The sequence below is a fragment of the Bos indicus x Bos taurus genome, chromosome 12 (assembly GCF_003369695.1).
Source record: "Bos indicus x Bos taurus breed Angus x Brahman F1 hybrid chromosome 12, Bos_hybrid_MaternalHap_v2.0, whole genome shotgun sequence".
In the NCBI taxonomy this organism is placed as follows: Eukaryota; Metazoa; Chordata; class Mammalia; order Artiodactyla; family Bovidae; genus Bos; species Bos indicus x Bos taurus.
Genome location: NC_040087.1, coordinates 50,069,831 through 50,086,480, shown reverse-complemented (window position 1 = coordinate 50,086,480; position 16,650 = coordinate 50,069,831). Strand labels below are relative to the sequence as shown.

Below are 16,650 nucleotides of genomic sequence, written 5' to 3'. Positions count from 1 at the left end.
CAGTCTGCTACAAGCTCTAAATTTCTTTGAAGTTTTGCTTATGTTAAGAATTAATGCAGATTTTAGTCTATTTTTTAATACATCCTGTTTATTTTCATATAAAAATGTTTTAAATTGCTTGCTAATAAAATTATTCAACCCCTTCCCTCCAATCTATAAGTAGGAAAGATTCTGCTAGGATTCATGTCATGTATATCCTTGACTTTGGGCACACTTGACTGACATCGTCCATCCTAAAGGAGATCAGTCCTGGGTGTTCATTGGAAGGACTGATGTTGAAGCTGAAACTCCAATACTTTGGCCACCTCATGCAAAGAGTTGACTCACTGGAAAAGACCCTGATGCTGGGAGGGATTGGGGGCAGGAGGAGAAGGGGACGACTGAGGATGAGATGGCTGTATAGCATCACTGACTTGATGGACATGAGTTTGGGTAAACTCTGGGAGTTTGTGATGAACAGGGAGGCCTGGCGTGCTGCGGTTCATGGGGTCGCAAATAGTCAGACACGACTGAGTGACTGAACTGAACTGACTGACATTGTTAGACATCCTACAGAACACACATAGCTTTGTTTAAGTAACTTTATAAGAGATAGAAGAACAGTTCAAGATCTACATGTTTTCAGAGGTGCTAGTCTGAATTTTTATGTGAAATGTCCTTTTGAGCAAAAGTCCACAGGTTCTCATAATTTGAGTAACACCTCATTGCTTCATATTCCCTTTCATTAACTCGTTCATTAGTTTCACAAATAGTCTAGTCTCCAGGACTGAAAAAGCATCCATCTTCATGGAGCTTACAATGTAGTTTTATTTACGACTTCAAGTTTTACAGACACATTCTGAAAGTAGTTTGAATTTGTTGCCTTTACTTTCTAGGAGTTTAAAAAAAGTAATGTATAAAAACATCTTCCTTAATCTGGCCAATAAATATGCTACATTCTGTGGGTGACAAATTGTAGATTAATCTGCAAATGCTACTAACTATTTTTAAGAAGGAAATGTCTCCTTGCCAGAGTATTATATTTTTAAACTTTATACATAACTCTTGATAGAAAAGAATTGATTATGTCTCTGAAGTTAGAATATTGTGTTCTTTCTGATTGTACTTTACTTTCAGCTATTGAAATACTGCCTAATGTCAAGATCACTCAGTGTCATGTACTGACTTGGAAATATTTCTAGAGGTGATTCTTGCCTGTGAGGTACGTGACTCATAAACAGTCATGCGTACAAATTCCAGCAGGTACCCTCCCCCTCTCTGCTCACCCCATCATCATGAGGGTGACCATGAGAAGGAAGCTTGGGCTTTGTGAAGATAACAGGACAAAGTAAAAGAGGAATTAAGAACAGATAAGGAGAGCTGATCCTGGAGACAAGCAGGCAGGAGGGTAGGGCTTGGGGCCAAGGAGAAGGATGGTATGTATAAGTTCCCCTTTGAAACACATTTTCTTTCTTTCTAATTTCCAAAATGCAAGTCCATGGGGTTGTAAAGAGTTGGACACAACTGAGCGACTGAATAGCAACGACAGCAAAAAATTGTGGGAATTACAGCATACAGAGATGGAAAGTGAAGGAGAAATCATCTAGTTCTTGTCTAACACTAATTTGTGTCTGACTCTTTGTGACCCCATGGACTGAAGCATACCAGGCTTCTCTGTCCAGCACCAACTCCTGGAACTTGCTGAAACTCATGTTCATCGATTTGGTGATGCCATCCAACCATCTTATCCTCTGTTGTCCCCTTCTCCTGCCTTCAATCTTCCCAGCATCAAGTCTTTTCTAATGAGTGAGTTCTTTGCATCAGGTGGCCAATGTATTGGAGTTTCAGCTTCAGCATCAGGCCTTCCAGTGAATATTCAGGCCTGATTTCCTTTAGGATTGACTGGTTTGATCTCCTTGCAGTCCAAGTGACTCTCAAGAGTCTTCTCCAGTACCACAGTTCAAAAGCATCAATTCTTCTGTGCTCAGCTTTCTTTATAGTCCAAGTCTCACTCCATATATAGCTACTGGAAAAACCATAGCTTTGACTAGATGGACCTTTGTTGGCAAAGTAATGTCTCTACTTTTTAATATGCTGTCTAGGTTGGTCATAGCTTTTCTTCCAAGGAGCAAGTGTCTTTTAATTTTATGGCTGCAGTCACCATCTGCAGTGATTTTGGAGCCCAAGAAAATAAAGTCTCTCACTGTTTCCATTGTTTTCCCATCTATTTGCCATGAAGTGATGGGACCATAAGGCATGATCTTAGTTTTTTGAATGTTGAGTTTTAAGCCAACTTTTTCCCTCTCCTTTTTCACTTTAATGTGTATGTAAAGGAAGCTAAAGTCTATCTCAAGTGATTGCCAAGTTCATAGGGTTAATTGGTGGCAGCCTATATAATACCTGTGGCTTCCCTGGCTGGCTCAGCGATAAAGAATCCACCTTCCAATCCAGGAGACATGGGTTCAATCCCTGGGTCAAGAAGATCCCCTGGAGAGGGACATGGCAACCCACGGACAGGGGAACCTGGTGGGCTACAGTCCATGGGGTTGCAGAGTCGGAGATGACTTAGCGACTGAACGACAACAACATATATGCCTCTAGATTCCAGAACGTATGCTTGGATTTTTCACACTTGACATTCTTTTTCTGGAGTGCTCATTGCCCGTAGGAGACAATGGGCTGTAGAGCTGAAAAGGTGGTCTGAATCCAAATTGTGGAAGGTTTTGTATGCATGCTGAGATGTCTCTTATGTGTGTGGGAGAGCTAGTGATGATTTTATGCATGGGTGTGACATTAGATTTGCGTCTAGAAAGGCAACTTTGACTGTAATTTGGAGAACGATTAATGTCCAGGGTAGTGGTGAGTGGTAAAGGGATATTAGAAAGTTACTGGAGTAATTCATTCAAAAAGTGCTTAGACTGAATATAAACAGTGGGAGTAAAGAGAAGGGTGAACTTGTTAGAGCAGTATTGGGGAGGTAGAGAGAGAGAAATTAGTGAGATTTTGTATATTGTTGGTAGTTGTCGTTCGGTCACTAAGTCGTGTCCAACTTTGCAACCCCACAAACTGCAGAGTGAAGGGAGAGGGAGAAATTAGACGTTTTTTACTTTCTTGGGTGCATAACAGGTCACGTTAAAATTGGCCTAAGCCGATACCTATTATTTAGTTGTCACTATCGCGCAGTTTGGGCAGGACTTCGTAAAGATAGCTCTCTCTGCTCCATGTGGCATCTGACATAGTTGGAATTTTCAGCATGTCTTCTTCCCTGTCTGGTGCCTCAGCTGAGGTCACTGTCAACTCGGAGTTGGCCGGAATCTCTCTGGTGTCTCCGCATGGCCAGTTTTAGCTTCCTCATAGCGCGTCAGCCTCATGGTAGTCTGACTTCTTATATGGCAACTATTTTTTCATCAGCGTACAAAAATAGAAGCTGAAGGCTTTCTTAATGCGTGGGTTTAGAAATCTCAGGACGTCATTTCTACTGCATTCTATTGGTCAGAGCAGTCACAGGTCCAGGCGAGATTTAAGACATGGGAATAATTTATTCCCATGAAATAGTTTATGGACATATATTTAATCCACCACAGTCTGAATTCTGTCCACAAATTATTTACATCCTTTGACATGAAAAATATACTCACCCATTTCTAAGATGCCCAGCAGTCTCATTCTATCACAACAGATAGAATGCTGTGATTCAGACTCAAACAGCAGAATCTCATTTGCTAAATCACGTCTAGGTGCAGATGAAGTGTGTTGGGTATGATTTCTCAGATGCAGAAAGCTGTGAACTAAGAGAAGTTACCTGGTCTTCCTCTCCAATATAAAATGAATTTCACTTATAAGTGGTATCATACAGTATTTGTCTTTCTTTGTAAGTCTTACTTCACTTAGCATGAAACCTTCCAAGTCTACCCACGTCGTTGCAAATGGGAAAATTGTATTCTTTTTTAATATATTCATTCATTCTTTTTTATATATATTATATGTTACACTTATAGGAAATAAAATGCAAAAATGTTTGACGTATCCCCTTTGTCTTTAAGAATCTCTTTGTTTTTACCCTGGTGAGATAAAGGGTAAGTGTTCACAGCTTGTTTCAAGACAATTTGTCTCTGAACTTTATCTTTTTAAAAAAATTAATTTATTTATTTTAATTGGAGGCTAATTACTTTACAGTATGGTAGTGGTTTTTGCCATACATTGACATGAATCAGCCATGGGTGTCGATGTGTTCCCCATCCTGAACCCCCCTCCAACCTCCCTCCTCATCCCATCCCTCAGGGTCATCCCAGTGCACCAGCCCTGAGCACGCTGTCTCATGCATCGAACCTGGACTGGAGATCTGTTTCACATATGATAATATACATGTTTCAATGCTATTCTCTCAAATCATCCCATCCTTGCCTTCTCCCACAGAGTCCAAAAGTCTTTTCTTTACATCTGTGTCCCTTTTGCTGTCTTGCATATAGGGTCATCATTGCCATCTTTCTAAATTCCATATATATGTTAATATACTATATTGGTGTTTTTCTTTCTGACTTACTTAACTCTGTGTAACAGGCTCCAGTTTCATCCACCTCATTAGAACTGATTCAAATGCATTCTTTTTAATAGCTGAGTAATATTCCATTGGAGAGGGTGCAGAGAGAAGGGAACCCTCTTACACTGTTGGTGTATGAATGCTAACTATGGAGAACAGTGTGGAGATTCCTTAAAAAACTGGAAATGGAACTGTCATACGGCCCAGCAATGCCACTGCTGGGCATACACACTGAGGAAACCAGAATTGAAAGAGACACGTGTACCCCAATGTTCATCGAAGCACTGTTTACATTAGCCAGGACATGGAAGCAACCTAGATGTCTATCAGCAGATGAATGGGCAAGAAAGCTGTGAACTTTATCTTTTTAAAGCACTTCTTTATCCATTCATCTGTTGATGGACTCAGGTTGCTTCCATATCTTTGCATTTGTAAATAATGTTCTATGTGCATTCGGGTACGTGTATCTTTCCAAATTAGTGTTTCTTTAATGGTATTTATTAAAATTTCCATGTCAATTCTACAACCTTTGCCTTTTAAAAATCTCTCTTCTACTTCCACTTTCTAGTTTCTGGTGTCTGTACTTTTTTATATTGATAAAATTGATATTGTTACAGCATGATGTGCCCATAGTTAATTTCATGCTTTGTTTTTAGATTGATTCTAAGATTTAATCATTAGTAATAGGTCATGCTGTTGTAACTCTGTAAACATTCACCAAAGCATCAGTGTGCCATGATTATATGTCTTTTGTTTTACAGCTTTTTTTGGTTTGCTTTTTGTTTTCCCGGAATCTCTACCAATGTTTTCTTGCCCTCTCTGCTGTAATTATATCCTTTAATTCTTCTAACATTTCAAGCCTACTAGCCAGCCTGAAAGCCCTTCCTTTCCTAGGTACGGGACTGATGGCACCTGTGCCTGTGGCACAGCCCTTGAGATTGGAGTCACTGTTTCCTTCATCCTGTGACTTCCTGTCTCTTATTTTACTGTGTTGTTTTGTTCAAGCATATTTTAAAATAGCTTCTCCAAAACATTTGTATGGGTGAACCTTCTGAATCTTTTTTGGGTGGGTGGAGATCAAGACATATGATTGAGGGGCTTTGGGGGAGGGTTGAAGGACCGGGAAGACAATGAGATCCGATGTGCTCCAAAGCTGGGATCTTTCCAGATTCACAGTTGCTGAAAACCCAAGTCTTTTCTCATCTGAAAATGTGTCTATTCTTTGACAAGAATATTTTTTCAACACTGTAGAAGAAGAAATACCTAAGTACTCAGAACACTCTATGCTCTAAATGCCTTGCAGTTACGCTCTTAATAAATGTAAAGGATGTGCTACTTGGTTTGTGTTTTTCCCCCCAAAATCTATGTTAGAATTGTTTGTCTATTTCATCAGTTTAATTTTTCTTTTTGGTGTTCATATTTTTGAATTGTAGGAATTGCATTCGGACATTCATTGTTGTGTTTATTTATTGATAATTAATTCTGTTAGATGACAAACTTGTAAAAATTTTTCCTGTATGGAAATCATTCTCATGAAGCAAATAGATAAGCCTCCTTTAGGGGAGAAAAATGCCAAAAGGTTTGAAGTATCCTTTTTCAGTCTTTATTTAAGAATCTCTTTACTTTTTTCCCTGATGAGACAAAGGCACATTGTTCAGAGCTTGTTTCAAAACAGTTTGTCTCTGTAGATGAACTTGAACTTTATCTTTTTAAAACATAGTTAACAAGATCTGAAAAGGTTTCTGAGCGATGGTAGTGGTGCTGCTCTTGGGTCAATTCTATTATCCCCCCTTTGAAAACAGCTGTTCAGATGGTAAAAGGTTGAGATATAAACTCCATTAACAGCATTCATGCCTGCAAGAAAAATGCATTTTATTGTTTTAGTATAGTGACTAGAACTGTCTGTGAGTCTGTACTGAATTTTTTTCTGCACCTGTGGAGGTGTGAGATTTGAAGCTTGTGATTTATAATGAAGGAGACTGGATTAAGCATTTACCCTTTACCTAGGTTATCAGCATGGGAAATAACCCTGTGGAAAACATTGCCTGAAAGCAGGAACTACATTAATAGCAGGTCATGAGACAAACAAGGTGCCCCGTCGGAAAGTGCAGAGCCAGTGCATTGCAAAAACAATCTGATCCTGTACACAAATGAGGAAACTTAAAGAGGCCAACCAATGAAAATGGAAGTAACACAAAAATTAATTGGATCTGGAGCGATCCAGGATACATACCAAGGTGCTATTTTTTTTTTTTTTTCTTTAGTGGATTGTGAACTGCTTTAACTGTTTGTAGGTTCGCTATTTCTAGTAACTCATCATATAATACAAAGACTCATTATATACATAGCCTTTAATAGGATAAGGGGCTTCCCTGGTGGCTCAGATGGTAAAGAAACTGCCTGCAAGGCAGTAGATCCAGGTTTGGTCCCTGAGTCAGGAAGACCCCCTGGAGAAGGGAATGGCTACCCACTTCAGTATTCTTGCCTGGAGAATCTCGTGAACAAAAGAGCCTGGTGGGTTACAGTCCCTGGGGTCGCAGAGTTGGACGGGACTGAGCAGCTAACACTTGATAGGATAAAGCTATTTTTATTATAATGTTGGAGGAATGCATTTCATATTATGACTTCTGAACTTCTGAACTTGGAGAAGGCAATGGCACCCCACTCCAGTACTCTTGCTTGGAAAATCCCATGGACGGAGGAGCCTGTTAGGCTGCAATCCATGGGGTCGCTAAGAGTTGGACACGACTGAGTGACTTCACTTTCACTTTTCACTTTCATGCATTGGAGAAGGAAATGGCAAGCCACTCCAGTGTTCTTGCCTGGAGAATCCCAGGGACGGGGGAGCCTGGTGGGCTGCCATCTATGGGGCCGCACAGAGTCGGACACGACTGAAGTGACTTAGCATTTGCATAGTGTGCTATGCTTAATTGCTCAGTTGTGTCCAACTCTTTGAGACCCCATGGATTGTAGCCTGCTGGGCTCTTCTGTCCATGGGAATTCTCCAGGCAAGAGTAATGGAGTGGGTTGCCATGCCCTTCTCTAGGGGATCTTCCCAAATCAGGGATCAAACCCAGATCTCTGGCATTACATGCGGTTTCTTTACGATCTGAGCCACTAGGGAATCCCAAGAATACTGGAGTGGGTAATCTATCCCTTCTCCAGGGGAACTGCCTGACCCACTCCAACCCGGGTCTCCCGCATTACAGGCAGATTATTTACTGGCTGATCTACCTGGGAAGTGCTTTATAGTGAAGAGTTAGCATTTTACACGTCATTCCTGGTTAGATATTCTGCAGAGATAAGAGCCACAGCCTCTATGGGAAGCAGTCACTGGGGAGAAACAGCAGTAGATGAATCCCTTTCTGGCCTAACCTTACCCACTGCCTGGTTGACACAAACTGGTACATGTACCTCCTGGGTTCCCATCTCTTTGGACTGTATTCATTTATTTTAAAATTTGTATTTATTTATTTTTGACTGTGTGGGTCTTCGTTGCTGCGCAGGCATTTCTGTCTTTGTGGCGAGTGAGGGCTAGTTGCACTGCGCGGGCTTCTCATTGCGGTGGCTTCTCTTGTTGCAGAGCACAGGCTCAAGAGCTGTGGCGCACGGGCTTAGTTTCTTCATTGCTTGTGGGATCTTCCCGGATCAGGGATTGAACCCGTGTCTCCTGCATTGGCAGGCAGATTCTTTACCACTAAGCCCCAAGGAAGCTCTCTTTGGATTTTAGAAAATTTATACTTTGTCCTTTAACTTCCCTCACAAGACTACTTTAATACTTAAAGGAATGACAATATTTTTTCAGAAAATATATTAAAATTTGATAAATTCATTTTTTAATTCACACACTTCTGTGTGCAAAATCTCCATGTTTAGTGCCTCTCCTCTGTAAATGGCTTTTTGTGTACTTGGCAAGCTTTATACTGAATCTAATAACACAATCTTTTTTTTTCCTCTTGAGATAATCGTCTTTTAAAACTGATTCTGTAAAATTGAGGTAACATTCGTTTATAACTGGATGCAATCTTTTTGAATATGGTGATATTTCCACCCACTGTACACTTTGCCAAATCTAACAAGAGTTTTGCACATAGCAACTGCTTGATACTGTTTGTTGAATGAAATTAATTAGATATAGTCCTGCTTCTATTGTTGTTTCTCTTCAATTCAAAGTCCACATTATGTTTGTGTAGTAAAAGCACAGCAGTGTTGCTTCCAGAGTTCAGAGTCACCGGCAAAAAACATATTTGATTTGACTTATACTGAGAAATAAAATAGGAACTAGACAAAACAGCTAGCTACACTCTTTAATTTTCTTAAAAAGATTGGCTGGCAAATCTGGCTTCTATTGTATTTGAAATATGAAACAATTATTTGCATTATTTAGTAATACTCTAGCAAGTATTTGACATATAGGTGATTCTCGCTGAGCACTCATTTTTTCTTTTTTGATTTTTTTTTATTTTCTTTTTTGTTTCACTTGAAACATCTAACAAACGGATTTCATAAACAGCCAAATGTACCATTGTTCTTTTCATGAATGTCAATGGTTTTGATGACCTTCTGTGTTTGATGATGATGTTTATTTTTCAGAGTTGATAAAGACCATAGCAAGATCTAAAATCTGTGTGATCTAGATGATGATTCTGCTAAAGCTAGGTTAATAAGTAAGAAAATAATATGGTGGTATGAATTCGAGCTCAAAATAAGTTGGTCTGAGATGATAGTAAACTTGTGTTTGCTTCTCAAAGTTAACTATAACATGTTGTCCTTATAAGGTAATTTTACAAGTCAACCTAGAATTAATTGAAAAGCACTTTATAAGGTACTGGAATGTCTACATTTTGTAGACTTGGCCTGTTCATAGCAACCAAATGGGTGGTAGTGGGCATTATATTATCTGGTGGATCTGATAAGCTAAGCCTGTCCATCAGTTGGTATTTGTCAAAATGTTTGAAACAGGGCCTGGCACACTATAAGCCTTATATACTTTTTATTATATAAATATTGAAAACCAAGAAAACCTTAATTGCTGTAGTTAACGGGTTGGTAAGTGTAGCATTCCAGAGACCAACTTAGTAGGATGAGGGTCAAAAACTCAGAAGGCACAGGTTTCAGGGGTAAGCAAGAGGTGATGGCCTCTGATGTCCAAGGTGTGTGTGTATATGTGTGTTTCTGCCTTCACCAGCAATGTGTTCATTCATAGTATGGGTGGCAAGGCAGAATATAAAGGCACAAACATGCAGCTAGGCGATTAGACGTGGAAAGAGGAACTGGTGAGAGCTTTTTTTGGATATATATACAAAAATAATATGTCTTTTGTCTATCTATCCATCTATCCACACACACACACACACACACACATACACACACACACTCACATACACATATACAATGATTCCGACAAAACAAGTTATAGAGAAAGATGAGGCTTTGTCTTTTGATAACTGCTGACTCATATATTAATACTGTAAGATCTGCTGTAATTTTCTGATCTCTTTGTAAATCTCTTTGACGTTCACATGCAGTATCCTTAAACTTTCATTCCAAGCCTTGACATCCTTGAAGAATATCTACAACCCTGGAAATACATCTTATGGTTTCAGCTGTGAGAAAGACAGGATTCAAGTAGGCATATTGCTTTCCTGTTTTAAGTATGAGAAAAAGAATCTGTAATATTGGAATCTGTCCATTAAAAAACCAAAATATTTGAACCCAGGATAGATGATGAGAAACAATGGCTACCATTTAGTGAGCACTTATGTGCCAACCATATATATTCTCTCATTTAATCCTTACAGTAATCATTTGAAGCAGGTCTCATTAAGCCATTTTATACATGAAAAAAAGATTAAAGTTTTAGAGAAGTTAAGAATACATTTGTATAAGACCACAGAGCCATAAATTGGAGAGCTGGTATTGGAGCCTGTTTGAACAATTTTGGAAGGTATTAAAATTTGATTATAACCTATATGTCCTTAAGTTTAACAGATAATTGAATTCAGTGGAGATAACTTAGGTTAATGTTTTTATACTTTATTGCTGTGGGCATGGTAAAATACTCTATTAACCGTGATTCTCAAATATGGTTGTGTATCTCTGGGTTCCCTGAGATGCTTTCAGTGGGTCAGCAAAACTACTTTCATCATAATGTTAAAATGTAATGTGTCCTTTTCACTATGTTAGCATTTGTACCGCTTGTCTGGAAGCAGTGGTAGATAAAACTACTGATGACTTAGCACGAATCAGTGTAGTGGCGCCAAACTTTACTAGTAGTCATTATATTTGTCACCACCAAGAATTCACAGTTAAAAAAAAGGCCAGGTTCATTTGAGAATATCCTTGATGGATCAGTAGAAATTACTCAATTTATTGAATTTTGTCCATTGAGAGCACATCTTTTTAACATATGTGACACAATGAGAACTGCATACACAAATACAGTGGTTGTCTAGAGGAAAAGCATTTGTGCATTTGTATGGGTTGTATGGTGGGCAGAATAATGACCCCAAATATTTTGGTGCCCTATTCCTCGGGACCTCTGAATATATCACCTTAGGTTGAAAAACTGATTTTGCAGATGTGGTTAAGGTTAAGGATCTTGAGATGGGGAGCTTATCCTGAATTATACAGGTAGGCCCAGTGTAATCACATGTGTCCCTAAAAGCAGATGAGGAAGGCAGAAGAACAGCTTACCAAGATGTGATATAAGAGGGACTGGATCCCTGTTGTTGGCTTTGTAGGTGGAGGAAGGAGCCACAAGCCAAGGAGTGGGATTATTCATTATTTTTAGTGAAATTACATCATTTAAGTTCATGTGTAAATAATTTGTTGTTAAATGTACTTTATTTAAATGTATTTAATTTAAATGTAATTTTAAATGTATTTTATTTAAATGTATTTTAAAGGAATTAAAAATATTTAAAATTTTCTCAACTGTAATTTCTAAAATGACAAATATTAACATAACCACAAGCACAAAAGTTCTTTGAAGTCTTTCATTTTAAAGAATGAGAATTGCTGTTCTAGAGAGCCCTTTAAAAAGGATGATAAAGATGTATAATTATTGACATGGAAAATGCTTAGGGCATGTTTTCAAACACAAAGGAGGTCACAAAACCGATGCTTAGAACCATCCTATTTATTCAAAATATTATTCCTTAATTATATGTGCATAAAAGAGATCTGGAGGATGTTCACTAAAATTTCATTCATTTTTGGATGAGTTTTTTTCTCATTTGTACTTATCTTTATTACTTTATTATTTTACAGTGAGCACATATCATTCAAAAAACAACAAAGCTATATAAACCCGCATTTTATTATTTATTATTATTATTTATTATCAACCCTGGGTCTTCTACATTGCAGGATGATTCTTTACCATCTGAGCCACCAGGGAAGCCCAATAGGAAAACCATATAAAGCATGTATAGTGTGTTCGCAAAAACTGTTCTTATAGTGCATTCTTTTTAGACATGCTAAACGGTAGTTGAGGTTTGTGGTCCAAATTTATTGCCCTAAACTTTAATGTAGTAATTTGAATTACATGTTTAATTAAGGTGATATTATTGGTAGCTTGACCTAGTAGATACTGATATTGGATATTTGGTAATGTGACTGTACGTTAGCAACTTTATGAACCTTTTTGTTTTCTGTCTAGTATTTGTGGATAATCCTTGTAAGAAGGAATTAAACTGATGATGTTTATAAAAACACTGCAGATTGTTTAAGATCATAGCAGGTTGCAGCGACTTTGTAGTGTACACAGTTAATCATAAGAAACCCAGTGTTTGATATCAACTTACTGTTATCATGAAATCACCTTTGATCTTATCCTGTCAAGGTTGGAAATTGTTATCTTCACTGTCTTGATCCAGTTAGCATGATTTAGAGTGTGGGTTATATAAATCTACAAAATCTAGGACAGTTTCTTATCTGTAAAATGAGGATAATAATAGAATTACCTCCAAGATGTGAGGATTTAAGGGATAAAATATGTAAAGCATTTAGAACAGTGCCTGGCACATAACAAGTACTTGATAAAAGCTACTGTTTTCTAGAAAGTGCACAAAGTAAGTAGGAAGCAAATAGTACTTACAAAGAGCTGACTTCTCCCAATATTTATTTGCAAGTTGTTCCTGTATTTATTTTAGTGATGGCTATGCAAAACCTCTTATCAGCTTTTCCTTTTAGAGTGGGCACCTGCTTTTAGAGTAGGTGGCATTCATGATTTGATTAGTACTGTTTCCCTAAGTGAAGACGCTCTGGTTTTGAGCAAGAACTTATTTAGTATTCTGATCTAGGAAGGCAGGCACAACCACCAATTTTCCTTTGTTTGTTCATTCATTTGTACACTCACTTTTGCAGACATACATTGAATGTGACCCATATGTGCTAGGGTTTGTGCTAGAGACAGAGAAAAAGGCATGAGACACATCTGGGCAGAAGCCATTGGTAACTAAAAACGATACATTAAGTGTCTTTTGGGGGGGACGCAGTGGATGCCGTGGGCGATTTGATTTGAAGGGCTGTGTTATAGCTACTGGGTTCTTGAGCCAGGCACCCATTGGAAAGGGCTCTGAAGGGAACTTTTCTCCAGGGGAATTGTGTTAGTCAGAGGTCAGTGTAGGCAAAGGACCTCCCGGGCTGAAGCGCGGTATAGCTTTGTTCTTGGTCTCACTTGTTCCAGTTCTCTGAGGACATCTTATCTTTGCTGATATGGCAGTTATGCCCTAGAGGCAGTATGCAGGGAAGATTTATTTGTGATACTGCTGTGTTCTTCACGTTCTGTTCACTGGGCTAAAAGACAGCATTTGTGTTTATCCAATATTTATAGGTCATCAAAATCTTTAGGAGTATTTCAGAAAGGCAAGGAGGTTTCTGAAAGATTTTTCCTTTAGGTTCTTTTAATCATACCATAACTTGAGGGGTTTTTAAAAATATATATAATTTAGAGATTAATTTTATTTCAGAAATGTTGAAGAAATGCCTCTCTTAAAATACTTTTTTCCCTGAATCAGTCCACAAACTCATAGATGAATCACAAGAAAACCATTCAGCTGACATTAGTATAAGAAAATATTTTTTATTATAATTGAATTTTCATAAACGTGGGCTCATATTCTTATCTTTCGCAATCGTATGTCTTTGTACTGGTTTTTTTTTTTTTTTTTTGGCCCCTTCATCTTTTCACGTTGACAAACTGAAGTAGAATTTTTAAGAAACTGGAAACTTCCTGCTAAGTTGATTTGAAGCAGTGCTGCATGGGTGTCCAGGAAGGAATATAACTCACTGGAGATAAGTTTAGAAGTGACTTAAGAGCTGGACAGCAGGAGACGAGAAAGAACAGTTCAGGGAAGTGGACAGATGGTGTGTCCAGGAAATAGATTATGAGAAAAGAGAGAGTTTTAAGCAAGGAATTTCAGAATCTTGTAGGAGACACATGGAAGAAGTCAGATTACATACGAGTCAGAATTAAGTACCATGAGGCTAAAAACAAAGTGTTCATGCAGCTTATTCAGTAGGTATTTATTGAGTGCCTACAGTATGCCATGAGTGGGAGGGAGATAATTTCTATTTGAAGAATTCAGGATAGGCTTTTGATAGAGTTCATAAAATTTAACTTGCCCATGAATGGTATACAGAGGACAGAATTCTAAGGCAGTGCTGTTCAATTGAAATAAAATGTAAGCCACATATGTCATTATAAAAGTTCTAGTAACCACTTTACAAAAAGAAAAAAGGAGTTTAAAAAGTACAAACTTGCAGCTATAAGATAAATGTTGTGTGGATGTGATATATGGCATGGACATTGTAGTTAGTAATACTATATTATTGAAAGTTGCTTTACGAGTAGATCTGAAAAGTTTTCATCACTAGAGAAGACATTTTGTAATTTATGGTGATGGATGTTAACTAGGCTTTTGTTGGGATCACTTCACAATATACGTAAATATTGAATCATTATGTTTTATCAGTTCAGTTCAATCACTCAGTCGTGTCCGACTCTTTGCGACCCCATGAACCGCAGCACACCAGGCCTCCCTGTCCATCACCAACTCCCAGAGTTTACCCAAACTCATGTCCATTGAGTTGGTGATGCCATCCAGACATCTCATTCTCTGTTGTCCCCTTCTCCTCCTGCCTTCAATCTTTCCCAGCATCAGGGTCTTTTCAAATGAATCAGCTCTTCGCATCATGTGGCCAAAGTATTGGAGTTTCAGCTTCAGGATCAGTCCCTCCAATGAACACCCAGGACTGATCTCCTTTAGGATGGACTGGTCGGATCTACTTGCAGCCCAAGGGACTCTCAAGAGTCTTCTCCAACACCACAGTTCAAAAGCATCAATTCTTTGGTGCTCAGCTTTCTTTATAGTCCAACTCTCATATCCATACCTGACTACTGGAAAAACCATAACCTTGACTAGAAGGACCTTTGTTGACAAAGTAATGTCTCTGCTTTTTAATATGCTGTCTAGGTTGGTCATAACTTTCCTTCTAAGGAGCAAGCGTCTTTAAATTTCATGGCTGCAGTCACCATCTGCAGTGATTTTGGAGCCCAGAAAAATAAAGTTAGCCACTGTTTTCCACTGTTTCCCCATCTATTTGCCATGAAGTGATGGGACCGGATGCCATGATCTTAGTTTTCTGAATGTTGAGCTTTAAGCCAACTTTTTCACTCTCCTCTTTCACTTTCATCAAGAGGCTCTTTAATTCTTCTTCACTTTCTGCCATAAGGGTGGTGTCATCTGCATATCTGAGGTTATATACCTGAAACTAATATGTTAATATATCAATACCTCCTTGCTCATAACATTTGTTCAATAAAATTTTGCTGAGTCAAAGGATTTAAAAAAAGAAGTAAAAAGAAATAGGTGAAGTTAGTTTTAATAGTATACTTAAGTATATCTAAAATATTGTAATTTCAGCATATAATCAGTATAAAAATTATTAATGAGTTCTATTACATTTTTATACTATGTGCTTGAAATCTGCTATGTGACTGTACCAGAATAATATGAAAGGGGTAGGTTCAGGTTGAAATAAGATTTATGGTTATTTTGTGCATTGGTGCCCCATTGCTACCTCTTAAGAACTGTAAAAGTTGACTTTGAAACCACCAGCCAACATGGTTCTATTTGGAAAAAATATTTATAAATTTCAGTGTTGGCTTTGAATGGGATTTACTGTCATGGCCATCAGAAGTGCTCTGTTGTCTTTGAGTGAAAAGCTGTAATCTCATGATTGTCTTGGAAGGTTGGTCAGAAGATTTTCTGCTTCTTCCCTTTGGGAAAGATGTTGAAACACCTCGTCCACTCTTAAGGATGTATTTCTTCAGTTTTGACATAAAATCCTTCTTTTTAGAACTGTTCCATGATTTAAACACTCTGACCTAGCTAACCTCCATTTTTCTTTTTTGATTAGCTCTGACTGATGCCTTTTTTCCTGATGAATCATCGACGATTATGACAAGAATGCAGATTGTTCCTGATTTCTGTTCTCTCTTCTTTTTAATAAATAAAATTTTAAACTAGGTATGTGGCCATCCAGAAGCAGGACTACATTTCTTAGCTTTCCTTACTGCTACAACTTTCTCTAGTTTTGGCCAGGGCAGGTGTAAGTAGATTGTTTTGAGGGGGCAACTTCCTTAAGAAACCTTAAGAGTGTCCATTATATTTGTGTGTGTGTGTGTGTGTGTGTGTGTGTGTGTGTGTGTACATACCTCTTGCTCTCTTTTTCTGTTATTTGCTCCTTACTCCTGCTGCTTGCAGTACAGTTGCCACTGTTTGGGACAATGGGGTTGAGTCCCCCAGGGCGTAGCGAGAAGATAAAAGGAACCTGAGTCTTTGATATTTAATGACACAATGTCAAAACAAAACAGCCTTGGACTGTCAACTGACTTTTTTTATGAGACAGAAAAAAACTTCTGTTTTGTGTAATCAAATGCTGTTTTGTGTTTCAGTCATAGCAGATGAACCCCATCCCAACAATTGGGTTCAACAGGTTATATGTAATATTAACAGCTTTTTAACATCTATGTTAATGTATATTCTCATAGACTTATATACTAGTCAGGACTCCTAGAGGCAAGGGTGAAAACCCTCCACCCTATGAAAAGATCCTGAGTG

At 38.2% G+C, this 16,650-nt stretch overlaps 1 protein-coding gene across 8 annotated transcripts in view; it reads left to right on the top strand.

Moving 5' to 3' along the window:
• Positions 1-16,650, top strand: part of TBC1D4 (TBC1 domain family member 4) — a 210,008-nt gene that overhangs the window by 87,676 nt on the left and 105,682 nt on the right. The gene's annotated exons all lie outside the window — the stretch shown is intronic.